The sequence below is a fragment of the Pleurodeles waltl genome, chromosome 6 (genome assembly GCF_031143425.1).
Source record: "Pleurodeles waltl isolate 20211129_DDA chromosome 6, aPleWal1.hap1.20221129, whole genome shotgun sequence".
NCBI lineage: Eukaryota > Metazoa > Chordata > Amphibia > Caudata > Salamandridae > Pleurodeles > Pleurodeles waltl.
Window position 1 is genome coordinate 1,355,654,863 of NC_090445.1, and position 22,586 is coordinate 1,355,677,448.

Genomic DNA, 22,586 nt, shown 5'->3' on the forward strand with positions numbered 1-22,586 from the left:
AAGATAATCAACATTTATCATTGTTGTTCTCAGTACTGTACATGTGCTGCATTACGATGCACACATTGTAAAAGGCAAACACCTCAATTGAATGTCTTTGTGCAGGCAGGTGTTCCTTCCTGTCCAAATACAATTGTGTCAACAATGGAGATGCACCTGCACCATGGTGCAAGGATGCCTGGTTTTGCACATGGCATTCCAGGAATGTGTCATATTGTATAGATCCAATGCATTCCTGTACCTTTCTTTTGATGCAGGGCATCCCAGTACAAAGGCTTTTGGTACTGCCCTGCACAAAAAATAATAAATGTGCCATAGTTTTGTGGGGGCATGACTATTTTGTGCAAACACATATGTGAGGCACATAGACTAGGAATCCAAATCTTCTATACGTAAATGAAAAACAGGGAAGTAATCATTGAATATGTGTAATTACCACCTTCTCCACCAACTTCAAAGCAAGGTAGCTTAGGAGGTCACGCTCCCGGCTGACCACATCCACCCAGCAATGTTTTCGTTGGTGAGCCATCCACTCAATGTTGAAGATGCAATGTATGTGTTGGCGCACCTTCTCCCACCTGGTCTTCAGCTCCTGTGTGTGATATCTTGGATCACTTGTACACCACTGGCTATCACATTAACCCCTTCTGTGCCAGGGACGTAATGGTTACGTCCACCGGCACAGTGCTCATGTGCTGAGGACGTAACCATTATGTCCTCGGCACTGAGCTAAGAGGGAGCGCTAGCGGTCCCTCTGTAGGCTTCCCTCCCACCCCCTCAAGGCAGGGATGGAGGGGGAAGCCCTTCCCCTTCCACCCCCAAACCCCCTTTACCCCCCCCCCAGTGACATCTGATGACGTCAGCACCAGAAGCCACTTGCCCATTGCGCTGGAAGCTGAGTATCGGAAGATAAATGCTTTGCATTTCACTTCCGATCATGTGATGGGGGCCCTGAGAGGCTTCAAAGGAAAGGAAAGGAATTTCCTTCCCTTTGAGGTCTCTCAGAGCATTTCAAAAGCCAGATCGTAAAGCGATCCGGCTTTTGAAATGCCCAGTAGACACCAGGGATTTCTTTTTTTAAAAGAAACCGGCATGAGGGGAGCGACCCCTTGGGCAAGGGTCGCTCCCCAGGGGGGCAATTTTTCTCAAGGCCTTTTCTGCTCCTCCTGGGGGCAGATTGGCCTATTGCTGTTGGGGGCAGAAACCACTAGGCACCAGGGATAATTTTTTTGTTTTTTTGTGTGTGTTTTTTTAGAGTTGGGGAGCAACCCCTTGGACAAGGGTCGCTCCCTAGGGGGCAAATTATATTTAGGCCATTTCTGCCCCGGCCTCTTTTAATGAAGCCAGTCTGCCCCCAAGGGGGTAGAAAACACTAGACACCAGGGAGTTTTTTTTAATGGTGAATTCACAGAAGGGGAGCGACCCCTTAGGCAAAGGTCGCTCCCCGGGGGGGTGCTAATTTATTTTAGGCCATTTCTGCCCCCCCGGGGGCAGATCAGCCTATTGTTATTAGGCCGATCTGCCCCCAGGGGGGGCAGAAACTACTTGGCGCCAGGGATCATTTTCTTTTTTTGTGTTTTTTGTTTTGATTTTTTGAGAGTTGGGTAGCGACCCCTTAGGCAAGGGTCGCTCCCTTGGGGGCAGAGAGCCCAATTTTTTTTAGACCAATCTGCCCCCATGGGGGGCAGAAAACACTCGGCACCAGGGATCATTTTTTTGTGTGTTTTTCTTTTGTTTTTTTGAGAGTTGGGGAGCAACCCCTTAGGCAAGGGTCGCTCTCTTTTGTTAGACCAATCTGCCCCACGGGGGCAGAAACCTCTAGGAACTGGAGATCTTTTTTTTGCGCCAATTTCACGCAAGGGGAGTAATCCCTTAGGCAAGGGTTGCTCCCCGGGAGGGGCAGATTTATTTTAGGCCATTTCTGCCCCATCTGGGGGAAGATCAGCCTATTGTTATTAGGCCGATCTGCCCCCTGGGGGCCAGAAACCACTAGGCACCAGGGATAAAAAAAAAAAATGTGTGTGTTTTTTTTTTTAGAGTTGGGGAGCGACCCCTTAGGCAAGGGTCGCTCCCCAGGGGCAAATTATATTTAGGACATTTCTGCCCCCCTTGGGGGCAGATCGGATGATTTTTGTTAGGCCAATCTGCCCCAAAGGGGGGCAGAAACCACTAGGCACTGAGGATCTTTTTTTTGCGCCAATTTCACACAAGGGGAGTGACCCCTTAGGCAAGGGTTCCTCCCTGAGAGGGGGGGGCAATTTATATTTAGGCCATTTCTGCCCCCCTTGGGGGCAGATCGGCTGATTTTTGTTAGGCCAATGGGCAGAAACCACTAGGCACCAGGGATCTTTTTTTTTTGGGCCAATTTCATGCAAGGGGAGCAACCCTTAAGCAAGGGTTGCTCGGCGGGGGAGGGAATTTATTTTAGAAATTGCTAGGCACCAGGGATCTTTTTTTTGTTTGTTTGTTTTTAAGGGGTGGGGAGTGACCCCTCAGGCAAGGGTTGCTCCCTTTGGGGGGAGGATTTATTTTTGGCCATTTTTGCTCCCCTTGTGGGCAGATCAGCATATTTCTATTAGGCCAATCTGCCCCCGGGGAGGAGAAACCACTTTGGAACCAGGGATTGGTGTGTGTGTATGTGTGTGTTTTCTTTAGGAGGGCAGACCCTTGGGTAAGGGTCTCTCCCCATGGCCATATCTGTCCCCCTTCAGACAGATGAACCTATTTTTGGAAGGCCCATCTGCCCCCAAAGGGGGGGGGGGGCAGAAAGCCCACCAGAGACCAGGGAAGTTTTTTTTTTCTCCAAAATAAGAGGGTGGGGGTGTAGCCATACTCCCACCCCAAATAAATGGGACCAAAGTTGTTCTGCAGATGAGGCAATTACCCCTGATCCACACCCCGGGGGGGGAAGAAAGTCTACTAGATGCCAGGGAATTAAAAAAATATATATTTATATTGGGGTGGTGGCTACCAACCAGTATGGGCCTGGTTATGCCCCTACCCCAACTGAAGGAGGTAACAGTCATTCAGCTCTCAACTGCTCTCTAGAACATCTTATCCCACAGCAAGCAAGAAGACATTTGATTATTTTGGGTTTTGTTTCTACATTTGGGCCATGAAAGCTTGGCTGACTCTCAAAATTGGCCCACTTGGAATGGTGAGGGCTGCACTTTATGGACTTTGGGACGCTGCCATGTAGAAAAATCCACAAGACCTAGACACATCTGAAAACTAAACATCTGGGTGATTCCAGGGTGATGTGTTTCACATGCACCCCGCACCATTTTCATACCCACAATGCCCTACAAACCTCAAACTTGGCTGGAGATCACACATTTTTCCCACTTTTTTTGATGGATCCTTCCAGAATCTGCAGAAATCCACAAAATTCGTACCACCCAGCATTGTCTCATCTATACCAATAAAAATTCTGCTGCACTTGTCAGCCTAAAAATGTTTTTTTGCAAACTGCCCTTTTGGACCCCCTTTGGTTCCCCCTCAATATCAACATGTTTTTGGCTCTTCCCTTTCAGAAGCACTTGGCCCACCTACACAAATGAGGTATCATCTTTCCCGGGAGACTGAGGGGAACATTAGGTGGTATGAAATTTGTCCCAGTGCGGTGATCCCACACAGAAATGTTGGAAAAATTTGATTTGTTTAGCTAAATTTGAGGTTTGCTGAGGATTATGGGTAAAAAAAACATTGGGGGATCCACGCAAGTCACACCTCCCTGGACTCCCTCAGGTGTCCAGTTTTCAGAAATGTCTGGGTTTGGTAGGTTTCTCTAGATGGCTGCTGAGCCCGGGACCAAAAACGCAGGTGCCCTCCCGCAAAAACAAGTCGTTTTGTATTTTATAATTTTGATGTGTCCTGATAGTGTTTTGGGGCATTTCCTTTCGCGGGTGCTAGGCCTACCCCCACAAGTGAGGTGCCATATTTATCGGGAGACTTGGGAGAACGCTGGGTGGGAGAAAATTGTGGCTCGTCTCTGATTCCAGAACTGTCTGTCACCGAAATGAGAGGAAAAAGTGTTTTTTTTGGCGAAATTTTGAGGTTTGCAAAGGATTCTGGGTAACAGAACCTGGTCAGAGCCCCACAAGTCACCCCATCTCAGATTCCCCTAGGTGTGTAATTTTCAAAACTGCACAGGTTTGCTAGGTTTCCCTGGGTGCCGGCTGAGCTAGAGGCCAAAATCCACAGCTAGGCACTTTGCAAAAAACAGCTCTGTTTTCTTTGTGAAAATGTGATGTGTCCACATTGTGTTTTGGGGCATTTCCTGTCGCGGGCGCTAGGCCTACCCCCACAAGTGAGGTACAATTTTTATCGGGAGACTTGGGGGAACGCTGCGTGGAAGGAAATTTGTGGCTCCTCTCTGGTTCCAGAACTTTCTGTCACCAAAATAAGAGGAAAACATGTTTTTTTGGTCACATTTTGAGGTTTGCAAAGGATTCTGGGTAATAGAACCTGGTCAGAGCCCCACAAGTACCCCATCTTGGATTCCCCTAGGTGTCTAGTTTTCAAAACTGTACAGGTTTGCTAGGTTTCCCTAGGTACCGGCTGAGCTAGATACCAAAATCCACAGCTAGGCACTTTGCAAAAAACAGCTCTGTTTTCTTTGTGAAAATGTGATGTGTCACGTTGTGTTTTGGGGCACTTCCTGTCGTAGGCGCTAGGCCTACCCCCACAAGTGAGGTATCATTGTTATCGAGAGACATGGGGGAATGCTGGGTGGGAGGAAATTTGTGGCTCCTCTCTGATTCCAGAACTTTCTGTCACCAAAATGAGAGGAAAAAGTATTTTGTTGGCCACATTTTGAGGTTTGCAAAGGATTCTGGGTAACAGAACCTGGTCAGAGCCCCACAAGTCACCCCATCTTGGATTCCTCTTGGTGTCTAGTTATCAAAACTGTGCAGGTTTGCTAGGTTTCCCTAGGTGCCGGCTGAGCTAGAGGCCAAAATCTAGAGCTACGCACTTTGCAAAAACAGCTGTTTTCTTTGTGAAAATGTGATGAGTCCATGTTGTGTTTTGGGGCATTTCCTGTTGCGTGCCCTAGGCCTACCCACACAAATGAGGTACCATTTGTATCAGAAGACTTGGGGGAACACAGAATAGCAAAACAAGTGTTATTACCCTTTATCTTTCTCTACTCTTTTTCCTTCCAAATGTGAGATAGTGTGTAAAATAGACGTTTATTTGAGAAATGCCCTGTAATTCACATGCTAGTATGGGCACCCTGGAATTCAGAGATGTGCAAATAACTACTGCTTCTCAACACCTTATCCTGTGACCATTTTGGAAGTACAAAGGTTTTCTTGATACCTATTTTTCACTTTTTATATTTCAGCAAATGAATTACTGTATACCCGGTATAGAATGAAAACCCATTGCAAGGTACAGCTCATTTATTGGCTCTGGGTACCTAGGGCTCTTAATGGACCAACAAGCCCTATATATCCCCGCAACCAGAAGAGTCCAGCTGATGTAACAGTATATTGCTTTCAAAAATCTGACATCGCAGGAAAAAGTTAGAGAGTAAAACGTGGAGAAAAATGGCTGTTTTTTCACCTCAATATCAATATTCTTTTATTTCAGCTGTTATTTTCTGTAGGAAACACTTGTAGGAACCACACAAATGACCCTTTGCTGAATTCAGAATTTCATCTACATTTCAGAAATGTTTAGCTTTCTGAGATCCAGCATTGGTTTCTCACCCATTTCAGTCACTAACAGGAAGAAGGCTGAAAGCACAAAAAAATTGTAAAAAGGGGGTATGTCCCAGTAAAAATGTGTTAAAAATTGAGTATTCTAATTCAAGTCTGACTGTTCCTGAAAGCTGGGAAGATGGGGATCTTACCACCGCTAACCCTTTGTTGATGCTGTTTTCAGGGAAAAAAACACAAGCCTTCTTCTGCAGCCCTTTTTTCCGATTATTTGGAAATTTCGAAAATATTCACTGTATTTTGGCTAATTTCTTGGTCTCCTTCAGGGGAACCCACAAAGTCTGGGTACCTCTAGAATCCCTATGATGTTTGGAAAAAAGGAAGGAAAATTTGGCATGGGTAGCTTACTGTATGTGAACAAAAAGTTATGAGGGCCTAAGCGCGAACTGCCCTAAATGGCCAAAAAACGGCTCTGCACAGGAGGGGAAAAGCCCTGGCAGCAAAGGGGTTAAGCAGATAGTGTGTTATGAGCCACAGAAAGCCCCCAAGCCCCTGGGCATTCACATTTTGAGCCATTACCTTTCCAGGCATGGCCCTCCCTAAAAACAATCTGACCCCAAAAAAACCTAATGACCACAAAAAATCAACAACTATCCCTAAGTAAAAGCAAACCCCAAAAGACAAAAACCTGACAATACACTGCACAAAACAACTCATCAATAAAACAAGATAAAAAATAAACTTTTGGGACAGCACACACTACAGCAACAGTAACAAGACACCAAGACACTCGTCAGCACAGCCATAACACACACTCAACCAAGCAAAGACAGAAATACTGTAACACAAAGTGAAACTGACTTCCCACTTCCTGGTTTGCAGCATACCAGAGTCGTTGCTTCATTTCCTGGGGGTATGCATAAAGTTTTCAGCTAATGAATAGTTCTTTTGACGCTTCCAATGGATACAAAATTGGCAGGTGGATAGACAGTACCTATCTTAAGCTGAATGCAGAGAAAACTGAGGTTTTGGTGGTGGGGAAACAGCCAACCACCTGTTGCTTGGCCTGGTAGCCAGATACCCTAGGATTAGTCTCTGCTCTGAAACCAGCCGTAAAGTACCTGGGCTTGTGGTTCGGCTACACCTCACGTTTGACAAACAAATCCCCGGTCTGGCCAGCTCCTGCTTCAACATCCTGAAAATGCTCAGGAAAATCATTGGTTTTCTTCCCGAAGAGTCTAGGAAAAGGGTGGGCCAAGCACTCATCCAATCTAGATAGACTACTGTAACATTCTAAAGCCATGTGCCACCAGTGGTAGGCTGCAAAAACTTAGGAGGATACAGAATGCGTCCGCCCACCTACTGCTCAACATCCCGAAGTTCTCCTCTGTAGGTCAAGCTTTAGCAAAGTTCCATTGACTTCCAGTGAGGAAAAGAGTGTCGCATTTAAAGCCCTGTGTTGCTGCTTTAATATTTAACAGAGGAAAATGTCCTCAATATCTTCTCTCGATGCTTCAGGAATACCGTCAGAAAAAAAAAATCCTAGCTCATCTGATGTGACCCTGATGACAGTGCCTAGAATTAGGGGGGCATAGCTAGGAGGTTGGTCATTCAAATTCTTGACCCCCAAACTATGGAACTCTCTGCCCCTTTCCCCGAGACACGAGGAACAAGAAGCCACATTCCAGAAGATGCAAAAAACTTGGCTCTCCTGTGCAAATTATGTGTAGTGTTCTGAGCCGATGGTCTGTGTTGAGGAACCTCTTCGCACAAGGACACTCCAGTTTGGAGTATCCATATGTTTTACAAACTTTTAACTTAACCTACATGGCTAAATAGTGAATTTCACACACGGCCGAAAAGGCACCATGCAGTAATTCTGATGCATCGACTGGAATGAGTCAGATCTGCATGATGTGATGGCTGTAAAAATGCATGCATTACACAAATGCATGTCTTTTTGGAACGCATTGATGCAAATGTGGGTTTCACAGTATATTGTGTGTTGAAATGTATGTAATCAAGTACATATATCAGTGTATTGCCTAGGACTATTGGAGTAGACATGCTTGGTGTATTTGAATGTGCAGATTTTGCATGTTAAGAGTGCACATATGCATAATTAATTACATCACTGTAAAGCCACTAAGCAGCTTATTCACAAGTCCTGTGGTGCAGGGCAGTGGAGCAAGTGACCTTGCTGCATTGCTCTGTGTCACAAGGGAAGGGCAGAAAAGCGCTATATCTACAATTCACAGTGCATTTCTGTTCTCGCCCCTTGTGCTAGCACATAATCGGCTTCCTTGGGCTGTCGCAGACAGGATAATTTCTTCGCAGAGCGGGACACATTCCTGCTAAAAAATAATCTGTGCCGCAGAATGCCTTACCTAACAGAATCAATGTTATGCCTTACCTGGGGAGGAGTAAGATTTTGATCATTCCCTGGTTTCTTGTAAGTCTGGAAATGCATCTAAACCCATGAGTATTGTGTGGTAATACCCACGGGAACGCCATGGCACTCCTCACTCATGCAGTGCAAGGCAAAGCAGCAACTAGCACTGCATTGCCTTACACCATATCTACAAGCCCATGAAAAGCCACATTTTGCTTGGATTTATAGATATGGGCCTGCACAAAGCACTGCCAATGCATCACAAAAAATGACACCCAGGAAAAGCAGGGGACTCGTAAATAAGCCCCTGACTACATTGCACATTACTCAGCTTACAAGAGGCACATCCAGCACTAACACAGCACTAACTCAGAAAATGCATACATTTTAGATTTTGCACTAAGGCCAGGTTTGGAGCACAGTAGTACTGCCCTGGTGGCTGCACAGTGAAGTGTTACACATAGCATTTTTTCAGAACAGCTCCAATTTGCACTGTTCATGCTGCACTGAGCTGCCATTTCATGGGCCATCACAGATCACCATGCAGGCTAATCACTGACGCTATGCAGTGGGACAGAGAGGTCAGGAATTCACCATAAACATGAAGAAATAGTGGTTTGACTGGGTCTCCTTGCATTGATGCACTGCAGGAAGCTTGCACCAACACAGAAACCCTTGCAGCATGGTGCAAGGGTATTTGTGTTGTTTGCACAATTGTTTATGTGACAGAAGGGACACCTTCATGCACAAAAGACAACAAATGAAGTTGTTTTCTTTTACCTATGTGTGCTGCTTAATACCGCACACACGTGAATAGTCAACGACAACGTCTCAGACATATTGCTCTTATGTTCCACCATCCTCCTTGATGCATACCTGGGTTACATACCTTGCCTAATCAGCTTTTATTCCTGAAATACATGGGTGGATGAATGATAATGGCCATGATCCCAAATGGAATGCATTTCTGAATGGAATGGAATGTATTGTAGCAATGGACACAGATTTGTATACATGTATTTGAGGCATACACAAGGGGTGTCAGATTACCCCTTTCCTGGATTTTGTATTGAGTTTAGAATTTTAGGCGATTGAATCTGTAATAACAGTGGTGCAATGTTAACACAAACTGGTAGGTGATTGAGGCAGTAATGCTCTACATTTCTTGACATTATGCTGTTCATATAGATGGATCGAGCCTCATAGCAAGCTTTCTTTCCTGAATGTTGTGGTGCACAGGACTCTCATGCTGGTTGTGCAATGCACAGCCCTAAGGATAATTGGGTAAGGCAAGGAAGCGTGATGCACAGCATACTTTGAGTTGGTATCACGGAGGTGTGGCATGTACATTTCACCTGAGTGTTCACAGTGAAGATACATGGAGGCATATTTAAAAGCCTCAGAGCGCCACTGGCAAGGCAATTGGTGTTGCTGTCGGCGGTCCACTGCAACACCCATTGCTTTTGATGCTGCCACATATTTACAAGAATCTGTAAATCTGTGGCAGCACCAAAAACTAACGTCACCCCAGGGGTGGCGTTAGCATGGCAAAACAAGTAGAAATACTTTCATTACTCCTCGTTTTTGCTTGTTCGATGTGTGCTGCCATGAATGATTGTTTATGTGTAGGAAGGTGTCCCTTCCTGCACATAAACAATCATTAAATAATGACAGTTTGGTAGTTCTTCTTGTGTTGCATTCTGCAGCACACGTAGAAGTGCCAGATAGCCATTGTAGAATAATTATGTGCGGGACAGGACACCTTCCTCCATATAAACAATCCTTCTCTTAAACACAGACACCCTTGCACAATGGTGCTAGGATGGCTGTGTTGGCGCTGGCAGCTAAATTTAGCATCACACTAGGGGAAGCACAGTGGTGTGCCATTTATTTGCAAAGACAGTGCATCCCTGTGTTTCAGAACTGACACAGCACGGCGCTGCCAATTTTGGCACAGCACTGCACTGCGCCAGTTCATTCTAAATATGCCCCATGGAGTTTGATACTGACATTTGTTGTTAGGCTCACAGGGACCTGGTGCTCAGACTAACCTTTACACTTCCCCAGAATAGGTGTAACAAGGTGAATCATTAGGAAAAGTGTTTGTCTTACATTCCCAGGTGTGCTGCACCATGCAGCACACATGGTTCATATCAGACCAAACCATGTACGTTTTGTGTACATGAAGCTGAATAGGTAACTTTGATGGAAGTTGACATCACATTGCATGAGTGCATTAGCCTTTTCTGCTACTACATATTTTCCTACGTAAATTAACACCAGTCATCCTGGATATTGATGTGTGTTGGCTGTCAAAACACTATGGGGCTCATTCTGAGCCCGGCGGGCGGCGGGCGCCACCCGCCTGGAGGGAGCCGCCAAATGACCGCACCGCGGTCATAAGACCGCGGCGGCCATTCAGACATTTCCTCTGGGCCGGCGGGCGCTCTCCAAAAGAGTGCCCTCCGGCCCAGAGGAAATGCCCCTGCAACGAGGACGCCGGCTCAGAATTGAGCCGGCGTAGTTGCAGGGGTGCGACGGGTGCAGTTTGCACCCGTCGCGTATTTCAGTGTCTGCATTGCAGACACTGAAATACACAGTGGGGCCCTCTTACGGGGGCCCCTGCAGTGCCCATGCCATTGGCATGGGCACTGCAGGGGCCCCCAGGGGCCCCGCGGCACCCCCTACCGCCATCCTGTTCCTGGCGGGAGACCCGCCAGGAACAGGATGGCGGTAGGGGGTGTCAGAATCCCCATGGCTGGAGATTCCCCCGAGCAGCGGGAAGTCGGCGGCTTTCCGCTTCTGACTGCGGCTGAACCGCCGCGGTCAGAATGCTCGTGGGAGCACCGCCAGCCTGTTGGCGGTGCTCCCGTGGTCGGGAATGACCCCCTATATCATGTCACAGTACACACACACCTGCTGTACGGACGTGAGTCTGGAAGGATATGTTTCATGGGCACAGTGCCATTATGCAATTTTTGTCAATACATATCTTTAGCATCATTTTTTATTGCCGAGGCCAGTTTGGCTAGCACTAAAGGGGTATGAGTTATTCAGGGAAGGATCTGTTTGTTTTTGCTGCCATCGCCGTATGTTGAAATATTGAGGAGTAACTTCTACTTCAGATGTGGGTATGCATTCACAAATGTTATTAAGCTGTGCGTTTATTTTCACATTCTGCCACTCTGACCTGGAAGGCATCAGTGCATGGATCCTTGGCTAGATTCAGCTTGCATTTAGTCTTTGCTGCTGTGTGAAGGTTACATGATCAGACTCCATGTGTTGTGTTTTAAATTTCACAAATGACATAGGCCCTCATTATGACGTTGGCGGTAAGTCCAGCTTACCGCCATGCCGACTGCTGGCAACATTCCTCGACCGCGGCGGTATACCGCTACCCATATTGTGACCCACACATAGAAATCCGTCACTATACAGATACACACACAAGTCCGCCAGACCAAAGGTCAGTGATAAAATGGCGGTACCAAAACCCACACCGTTACGCCAACAGAACTACACCCACAGCATTACGACCCACATATCACCACAGCGGACATTCAACAGTGGTGAACCATTGGCGGTACATACCGCCATGCTTAAAATACACACACACATACAAAACAACACTACATTCGACAATTCAAACTACACACACCTGACACCCATACACACACCACATCCACACACCCACACCAATATAAAACACACACTACCCACAACCCTTTATGACTAAAAAAAACTGAGAGAGAGACACCAAGAACACCCACAGAACAAGAGCCAGAGAACACCATCACCCATACACCATCCACGCACCTCACAGCACACTCCCCAATACATCACCCCATACAACCTCACACACACCACTCACACTACACCCATGGCACTACAACAACACCCCAGGTTCTCTGAGGAGGAGCTAAGGACCATGTGGAGAAAATCATCCAGGTAGAGCCACAGCTATTCAGATCACAGGTGCAGCAGACATCCATTGAAAGGAAGATGGAGCTATGGTGGAGAATTGTAGACATGGTCAACGCTGTGGGACCGCACCCAAAAACAATGGATGACATCAGAAAGAGGTGGAATGACCTACGGGGAAGGTGCGTTCCGTGGTTGCAAGACCCCAGATAGCTGTACAGAAGACTGGCGGTGGACCTCCACCCCCTTCCCCACAAATAACAACATGGGAGGAGCAAGTCTTGACAATATTGCATCCTGAGGGCCTGGCAGGAGTAGCAGGAGGACTGGACTCTGGTAAGTCAAATCTTTACTACTTTCACCCCCCTACCTGCATCCCATCACAAACCCCCACCCTCACCACCATAACTGAACCACCTCATATACACCCCACCATCACAACCCAATCATCCCAATGCCAAGCCCTGCATGCCCCACCAATGCATGGACACCCATCAGAGACCTGCATGGACAACCAACACCACTGCATGTACACTAGAGACAATCACCTAGCCCACCAAATAACACATCTCACTAAGGCCAATCTGCCATGGCAATATCAACCATAGAGGGCAACATAGCCATGAGCAAGATGACACATGCAGAAACTATAGCACTGCATTTACATCCAACAGATCCCCCACACAACGTCACTGGAGAGGAGGTGCCAGCAACATCCAGTCCCCCCACAGAAGAGGCCCACAGTGATGACAGCAGCTCTGCACGCCTGGATCAGAATGACCAACCTGGCCCATCAGGGACCTCTGGACAGTCAGTTACCCAGCCACAGTCCCATACCACCACAGAGTCTCCGCCCTCAGGAAACACCAGCACAGCATAGCACCCACCCCACGGGCCCATACCTCTGTCCCCAGGACATATCAATCAACAGTTTGTCCACCACTACAAGGACCCTAGGACACCCCACAAATACAGGATGATCAGGGACCTGGGGTCAGTGGTCACATGGTTCAGGGACCAGAGGCACAGGACAGCAGGCAATCTGGGAGGACGATGAGCCAGATACTGGCCAAGTTGCAGGACACCCAGTGGCTGCAGGAGGGACGATACTTGGGGATCAGGGAGGACATGAGGGACATCCACACCACCCTGGTCACGATTGCAGGAGTGCTATCTGATATGGCCAACACCATGAGGGAGGCAGTGGCACACCAACTGGCCCCTGACACTAGACACACCGATGAACAGCCCTCCACCTCCGCCAACGCTAGTGGACAGGAGGACCCACCACAGGAACAACAGGTCACTAGAACCCCACCCCCTGCAGAAGGAGAACACCACGCAAACGGTCCCTGCGATCTGGGCAGAAGCCAGAGAACATTGCCAAGGCCCCCGCCAGGAAAGAAGACTCTCCTGATTGTCACCCTTGTGTCCCCCTCTGTTACCCTTTCCACCTTGAACTTCCATTGCTCCCCTTCCTATGCCCCCTTGGACAATGCACCTGTGATACAAATAGACTAAACTCTATGCTGGACTTTCCTCCATCATCACCCCAGCCCACTGCACATCCCCATTTACTTCTCAGCACTGTAACAAGCACCCTCTTAAAAAATACAAGTATGGTGGTTGTCAAATGATTTAAGGATGTATTTGTTTAACAATCTGTAGACATTGCAATTAGACTGTACAGTTATGTATACATAGGTATGACCTGTAATGTGCTGCACCTGGCGTCTCAGGGCTAGGTTGTGCAACATGCAACATGCCACAATGATCTGGCACACCTTCTTTGTTGAGTAGCACAGGGATCTACCAGCCTTCGGGAGGCCAAAGGTGTGCTCACTAATTCTTTTTGTATGCCCATGTGCTTCATTGTAACGTTCCTCTGCCCTTGTCCTAGCATTCCTCACTGGGGTCAGTAGCCATGAGAGGTTGGGGTAACCAGAGTCACCTGCAAATATCGAGGGATACCTGTTAGTCACACGCTCACCCTTAGGGCCAACCCCACACCCATATACCAACAGACACTGGGTGGGGACCATGGGCTCACCTATTAGCCACACCTGGTGCCTCTGGAGTTGAGCCATCACATATGGGATGCTGCTATTCCTCAGGATAAAGGCATCATGCACAGACACAGGACACATTGCATTCACATGGGAGATGTACTGGTCTGCAAGGCACACAGGTGGTCATTCTGACCCTGGCGGTCTTTGACCGCCAGGTCGGAGGACCGCGGGAGCACCGCCGACAGGCCGGCGGTGCTCCAATGGGGATTCCGACCGCGGCGGTAAAGCCGCGGTCGGACCGGCACCACTGGCGGGCTCCCGCCAGTGTACCGCGGCCCCATTGAATCCTCCGCGGCGGCGCAGCTTGCTGCACCGCCGCGGGGATTCCGACCCCCCCTACCGCCATCCAGATCCCGGCGGTCGGACCGCCGAGATCCGGATGGCGGTAGGGGGGGTCACGGGGCCCCTGGGGGCCCCTGCAGTGCCCATGCCACTGGCATGGGCATTGCAGGGGCCCCCGTAAGAGGGCCCCTACATGTATTTCACTGTCTGCTGCGCAGACAGTGAAATACGCGACGGGTGCAACTGCACCCGTCGCACAGCTTCCACTCCGCCGGCTCGATTCCGAGCCGGCTTCATCGTGGAAGCCTCTTTCCCGCTGGGCTGGCTGGCGGTCTGAAGGCGACCGCCCGCCAGCCCAGCGGGAAAGTCAGAATTACCGCTGCGGTCTTTCGACCGCGGAACGGTAACCTGACGGCGGGACTTTGGCGGGCGGCCTCCGCCGCCCGCCAAGGTCAGAATGAGGGCCACTATCTGCACATTCATAGAGTGAAAACTATTTCGATTTCTGAACACCTGTTCATTTCTGCGGGGGGGACAAAGGCAATATGTGTGCCATCAATTTCCCCAATGATGTTGGGGATATGTCCCATTGCATAGAAGTCAGCCTTCACTGTGGCCAAATCCTCCACCTGGGGGAAAACGATGTAGCTGTGCATGTGTTTCATCAGGGCAGACAACACTCTGGTCAGCACTATTGAGAACATTGGCTGTGACATCCCTGCTGCCATGGCCACTGTCACTTAGAAGGAGCCACTTTCCAAGAAATGTAGCACTGATAGGACTTGCACAAGAGGGGGTATCCCAGTGGGCTAACGGATAGCGGAGATCAGGTCTGACTCCAATTTGGCACACAGCTCTTGGATTGTGGCCCTATTAAGTCGGTAGGTGAGGATAATGTGCCTGTCCTCCATTGTTGCAAAGTCCACCAGGGGCTTGTACACGGGGGGATGTCTCCATCTCCTAATCATCCTCAGCGGTTGTAATCTGGAGCCACAACGGTGAGCAGCTGGTCATTTTCAAACATATCCTTCATAGTAAAATGCATTGTATGTTGTGACAGAAACAGTATGTTTGCATGTAGTCCCTAAATGTGCTTATGTCTGCTGTGATGCAGTTATGTGCCATGGTCTGCTCCCCCCTGAAATGGTCGAAAACCGTTGTGCTACTCCTCATTGGTTATCATTGGGCCCTATGGGTTCCAGTAGCAACTGGTGATGTAAGCCTGCAGTAACGGTACGCACCGCCACGGACGTGACAGCCATTTTCTATCTGTTCACTCACTTGCTACCTGACCTTCAACAGGAGAGGACCTACACTGCAAGTGCTGCTGTGACCTGTGTCTGGAAACGATCATGGCTGGAGTCTCTGGGGAAAGAGCCCGAGCCTTCACTTTGGAGGAGTTGGAGAGACTGGTGGATGGGGTCCTACCCCAGTACCGATTGCTTTATGAGCCTCCAGACCAACAGGTGAATACACTGTGTGCACAATGCATGGGGCATGAATGCATGGAGTGCTGTGTGTGAAGGCCTCGTGTAAGGGGGGACTGGTTGAGGAGTCCTGGGCAGAGTGCTGCATGTATGGTGGTCAACGTATGTGCGTAAGGGGATGGGAGGGATATGATGGGCCTTGGGTGTAACAGGCTGGACAGTATGACTGATACCTTTTTTCTTTGTTTATTTGCCTGCAGGTCAGTGCTCATCAGAAAAAGGGCATATGGTGTGCCATCGCCAAGGATGTGCGGACCCTGGGGGTCTACGACAGGCGGAGCACCCACTGTCGCAAACGGTGGGAGGACCTGAGATGCTGGGCAAGGATGATGGTGGAGGCCCAGCTGGGGATAGACTCCCAATGAGGATGGGGTGCCCATCGAACCCTGACCCTCCTGACGTTCTGCATACTGGTGGTGGCCTATCCAGAGTTGGATGGGCGCTTGAGGGCATTACAGCAGCCACAAAGGGGTGAGTACAGTTTTCAATTCTGCAAATTGGACATGGTGGGGTGTTATCTGGGCAGGGGATGTGATCCTGTGGGTGCCAGGTCGAACATTGCAGGGTAGGTTCCATGTTGGGCAGGGTCTGTTGCACTCCACCCCCAAACATGCTAATGGGCATTTACTACAGGGCATTGTTCTGTGAGTCTCAGGTGTGCTGGTATTGGCGTTAGGCATTATTCTCCATGGCCTGGTGACTAGCATTGCGACTGGTAGTGCATCGCCTAGTGCATAGGGCTGTTCCCTGTGTGTTGTGTACGCCAAGTTGGTGTTGTTGCTGGCATTGACCAAGTGTATCCTTTGTCTCTCTCCCCCCCACTTTTTATTTTGTCACCCTGTCCTTATGTGCATTAGCATCATCTGGCAGAGGAGCAGAGGCACCGGCAATGGAGGGAGCTGCATCCCACAGGGCCCATGAGGCCAAATCCACTGATGGTGAAGGCACCAGTGGGATGGAGGGAGAGGGGAGCACCACGGCGGAGTCAGGAGGGGACAGTTCTGACAGTGATACCTTCTCCTATGGAAGCTGCCTGGTGGTGGCGGACACCTCTGTGCCCACCCCAACTACAAGTACAGACGCCACCCCCGTACCAGCACCGCCATCCCAGCAGCCCCTCAGAATGTTTCCCGTGCCCGCTCACCCAGGAGGGTGGGCATCTCCTTCGCCCCAGGCACCTCAGGCCCTGCCCCAGTCAGCCCTGCTGCCCTGAGTGAGAAGTCTATTGACCTCCTGCGATCCATCTCTGTTGGCCAGTCAACCATGGTGAATGCCATCCATGGGCTGGCAGGGCATTTTCAACAAACAAATGCATTCCTGGAGGGCATTCACTCTGGCGTGGCGGCCCAACACAGATCATTCCAGGCTTTGGCCTCCTCCCTGAGGGCAGCCATTGTCCTTGTCTCTAGCCTCCCCCCTCCAACTTCCTCTACCCAGTCCCATTCCCCTCAACCCCAACCTATCCAAAGCACACCATCAGACCAGCATGCACCCAAGGCCACACACATGAGTGGCTCAGGCAAACACAAACACCACACATCATCACACAGGCACGCACACAAACACCATCCAGAATCAGACATGCCAACATCCACTTCCTCCACTGTGTCCCCCCTCCTCCTTGTCCACCTCCCTCCCAGTTGCGTCTCCACTCACACCTGCAAGCACTACATCTTCATCCACCACCTCCATCATGCCTATCACTACACACCCCTCACTGGCAGTCAGCACCCCCACATCCATGCACATATCCCCTGTGTCCTCTCTCACTGTGTTTGTGCCCCCCCTCCTCCCAAAGTACACAAACCCAAGCACTCAGACACCCAACAGCCATCCACCTCACAACAGCATCTAGCCCATGCACCTGCACCCAAACACAGCAGACACCTCCAACCACCACTCCCTCTTCTTCCACTCCCAAACCTTCACCCTCTTCCGGCCCGTGTCCCTAAAAATCTTTTCCTCTCCACCCTTAACCTCTTCCCTGCCTCTCCCCTGCCCTTCTCTTCAGGCCTGCATGGGCAGATTCGAGGCCAGCACCTCAGCCACCCAGTCCATGGCCACTGTAGTTTCGGCAGCTACAGCAGGTGTGAGAGGCTCCAAGGAGACAACTGTCAGCACTGCCAGTGTGCCTGCACCAGCTGCGGCGGGCAAGAAGGGACCACCAGCTGCCAAGGGCAAGGAGGTACCACCAGCTACCAAGGGCAAGGAGGCACCACCAGCTTCCAAGGGCAAGGAGGCACCACCAGCTGGCAAGGGCAAGAAGGGACCACCAGCTACCAAGGGCAAGGAGGCACCACCAACTGGCAAGGGCAAGAAGGGACCACCAGCCACTGCAGGCAGGATGGATAGGAGGCCTGGTGCTGGAGCTGAATCTCAGCACACAACACCAATCATGGCACTTCAGCTGTGCAAGGCTGCAGGGGAAGGACTGGAGCCTCTCTCCACCACTGCCAGCACCGCCACCTGCACCACTGTCAGCACCACTGCCAGCAGCAGCAGCCCCAGTGTGCAGCCATCTGAGAATGCAGGGGAAGGGCTACAGCCTCCCCCACCACTGCCAGCGCCGCCACCTTCACTGCCACCTGCACCACTGTCACACTGTCAGCACCACTGCCAGCAGCAGCAGCCCCAGTGGTCAGTCATCCAAGGCTGCAGGGGAAGGGCTGGAGCTTCCAACCACCACTGCCAGCATTGCCACCAGCACCGCCAACTGCACAGCCACCTGCACCATTGTCAGCACCACTGCTAGCAGCAGCAGCCCCAGTGGGCAGCCATCCGAGGCTGCAGGGGAAGGGCTGGAGCCTCCCCCCACCGCTGCCAGCACCACCACCAGAATCGGCACTACCACCACTGTGCAGCCGTCACTGCCAGCGGATGGACTGTAGTCCTGCCTCCATGGAGTGTCATGCATCCTTTCCACTGCAAATCTCGTGGGTCTGACCCCCAGGTTAGGGACTGTGACCTTGTACTCCCCAAGTGCTGCATCGCTGGGCACAAAGCCCCCACCAGAACCAGTGAAAGAAGGCATCCACTCACACCCTCCTTGCCAGGATGAAGAACCAGTGGAAGAAGCCACCCAGGTGAGAGACTGTTGCCTTGCACTCCCCAGGACTGAGCAGTGGGCAAACCACCCACTTGAGAGACTGTGGCCTTGCACTCCCCAGAACCAAGCAGTGGGCAATCCATCCACTTGAGAGACTGTGGCCTTGCACTCCCCAGGAGCAAGCAGTGGGCAATCCATCCACTTGAGAGACTGCGGCCTTGCACTCCCCAGGAGCAAGCAGTTGGCAAACCACCCACTTGAGAGACTGTGGCCTTGCACTCCCCAGGACCAAGCAGTGGGCAAACCACCCACTTGAGAGACCGTGGCCTTGCACTCCCCAGGACCAAGCAGTGGGCAAAGCACCCACTTGAGAGACTGTGTCATTGCACTCCCCAGGACATAGCAGAGGGCATGTAGCCCCCTCCAGGAGCAGTGGCATTGTACCATCTTCCGGCTGAGGTGACCCCCTTCCCCTTCCCCACAGGTCCTGCCTGTGTATTTTCGACCTGATGCCCCAGCAGTGTTCTCTCCGTGTTTGAGGAAGGAGTCAAGTGGGGCCTTGGCCTATGTGATATGGCCCTGTGGCCGCAGACATTATGGACTGGGCAGTGTCCCTCCATTTGTATTTCTGTGTGTACTGTGTTTATTTTTGTGGACGTATTACTGTTTTTTTATCTTAATTCAATCACTTGCTTTTGTCCTTGCATTATTCCTGAGGGATACGGGGTGTATATATAATGTTACTGCATCTGTTTGTGTGTATGGTGTTGGGGGTGGGGGTGTTGCGTGTTGCATGTGTGTGTCACTCTCTTTTTCCTCCCCCCTCTCCTGTGTGCTAGGGGCGGTACTCACTTTGGTCATATTCGGCGGCGCTGGTATTCCTGGTGTAGGAGGAGGTAGACCAGCATGGGTAACACCTGTAGTTCGGGCTCCATGGCATCGTGGTTGTTCCCTGATTGTCCAGAGGTGAGTCATTTCCATTCTGTGTACTGTTTTTGCCATGCTTTTGATGGCAATGGTACTGCCCCGGAAAAGGTGGTGGATAGGCCTGTTGTAATAGTGTAGGCGGTACATTTTCTTCCGCCTGGCTGTTGTCAGTTACTGCCACGGTGCTTGTTGCCACCGTCGTGGCGGTCGGTGTGTTAAAGGGGCTGTCTGTGTTGGCAGTTTCCGCCGTGGTCATAATTCCATTTTTTTTACCGCCGGTATTACCAGCGCTTTATCACCGATTGCCAGGGTTGTAATGAGGGCCATATTGTCATAGGAGCTATCTGATTGTTTGCACCTGGATGCAACACAGGATAGTTATAAGTGACATTCATGCTTTGTCCATTTTTAAAATCGCCTAGTGGGACTGATGTGGCAGCACTTGTAGTGGATGGAGAACCTTTTAATGTTAACAATTCATATGTGTGTTGTGATATGTCACAATGTATTTTATATTTTCCAGGACACATTGATGAAACATATGTCGACCTTATGGCTTGGACTGTGTTCCCATGCACATAACAAGTGCCTCAACTGACAGCTATCAGACAAAGGGCCAGATGTATGAAAAATTTTTGCTCCGGCAAACGGTGCGAATCGCAAAATTCGTCCGTTTGGGAGTGCAAAAAAGTGGTCTGCGATGCATGAAAGGCATTCACAGACCACAAATAAGAAATCGCAAAAATTGCGATTTATTGCGTTGCGACCTGGTTTTGCGATTACGATTTTACGCAGAATGGCATTTTGCACATGCAAAATACCATGGAATGAAACCAGGTGGTAATCTGGTGCAAACTTTAAAAATGCCTTTAAAATGCATTTTTTTATTGAACATGTAAAGCACACATGCCCTTTTGGCATGTGTGCACCTTACATGTCCCCCAAAACATTTTTGGGGTGAAGCAGAGGGGGCCATAGGCCCCCAGCACCCTGGGCATTTGCATTTCCAATATTGCGATTTCTGGTTCAGAAATCGCAATATTGGAAATACAAATAAATTGCAGCTATGGGCCAACAGGCCCATAGCTGCGAATGGGGCCGGTATCGCAATTTGCGATTCGGTAATAGCATTTGCGATTTTTAAGAAATCGCTATTACTGAATCGCAAATGTGATACATGGCACTTTGCGAGTCAGAAATAGCGATTTCTTAAAAATAGCTATTTCCGAATCGCAAAGGGCCGTGATGATATAGCTGGCCCTATGAGTTTACTCTCCTATACTTCACAAATATGTGGCACCACAATTGGCCAGCTGAACAGTATGCATATAGTATTTAGAGAATATTTTCTTTTACACACATTGTTGAGGGAGTTGTGTTTTCTGACGTTATTTACAATGCTACAGAACACGTTATAACAAGCTGTTCAGACTTTGGCACATTACAATAGTTGTTTGTGGTCCGTATTCCCAACAGAGCTGCATTTATCACAGCTAACTCTTTTTGGATTACATGATGTAATCCAGTCCTGTTTGTTACAGATTGCTACATACCTTTCTTGCATACCAATGACCAGCAGATAAGATTTTATGTTTTTGTGCTTTACAGGGATTTGGAATAAAAAATGCTTACACACTGCAAGAGGTACAAAATATTTGTTTGTGTATTATCCTTTAAGCAAGTACACAATTAACTTATTTGTGGCATGATTTGCCTCAGGCCTCTGTGAAGAAATTATTCACAATTTACTCTCTCTGTCATTTCCCAGCAATTGAGGTCACATTTAGTTCTTGGTCCACTCCTTCCTATTCATCCTCATCAGGGTCTTCCTGCTCTACATTTTCCACATCACAGGGCACATTGGTCCGCACACAGATATATTGTGCAGAATGTAGCAGATCAGGATGCTTTTACAGACCACAGGGGAGAGTAGAGCAATCTTCCCCCAGACAAATGGCAGTGCTCTATGTCCACTTTGTTGACAGTACCAAACTTGAGAGATTGTTTGGTGTTCAGGCTGTGCAGTGCAACAGTAAAACTCTCAAAACCACCCTGCATCACTTATTGAGGATAGTCTTCAACAGTTTTTTCCTATACGAGTGTAGTAAAATAAGTATGTTTGACCACTGACTTTGTGTATTACCACTGTGCATATTAGTTGTTCAATGTTCACCAGTTCCAGATTACATTTTGTGTTCAGTTTAGCTGCCTGTTGGCTTTATTGTGGCGTTAGACACTACATTTTGTATTCAGTTTAGCTGCCTATTGGCTTTATCATGGCGTTAGACATTGCAGTTGAGACATTGCAGATGAACTGTGTTTTTCCACATGGTAAACTAAGCTTGTGTTTTTCGTATTTTCTCTTACCGAACACGAGAGCATGATAAGGAAGCGCATAGTTTGTGCTTTTCTTTAGTCCTGAAAACAGATTGACCTTGAAAGGCGTGTCTCGAAACGGTGGTCAGCTTTCAAAACATTCCTGTCAAGGTTTACCTAAACAAGCCAGCATTTCTGAATAATTCACATCTGAGAGGGAAGGGCTTTTCAGAAGGCTTTTCCCCATGATTATTTAACCTATAATAGGTGTCCCTGGGGAGCCGTGAGGGGAATTTTCTGAGACTTCAGTCAGGGTTGTACGTCAAATGCCTGACCTGTCCAGTGAGGGTAGAAAATCTCTTTCTCGCACTTGAACAGGGATCATCAACTTGCTGGCATGAGAAAGATGAAGAGCAATGATAGGCCCTATGGTGATGAATTTTGACTTTATTCTTTGCCTTGCAGTAGTGCTATGATATAATC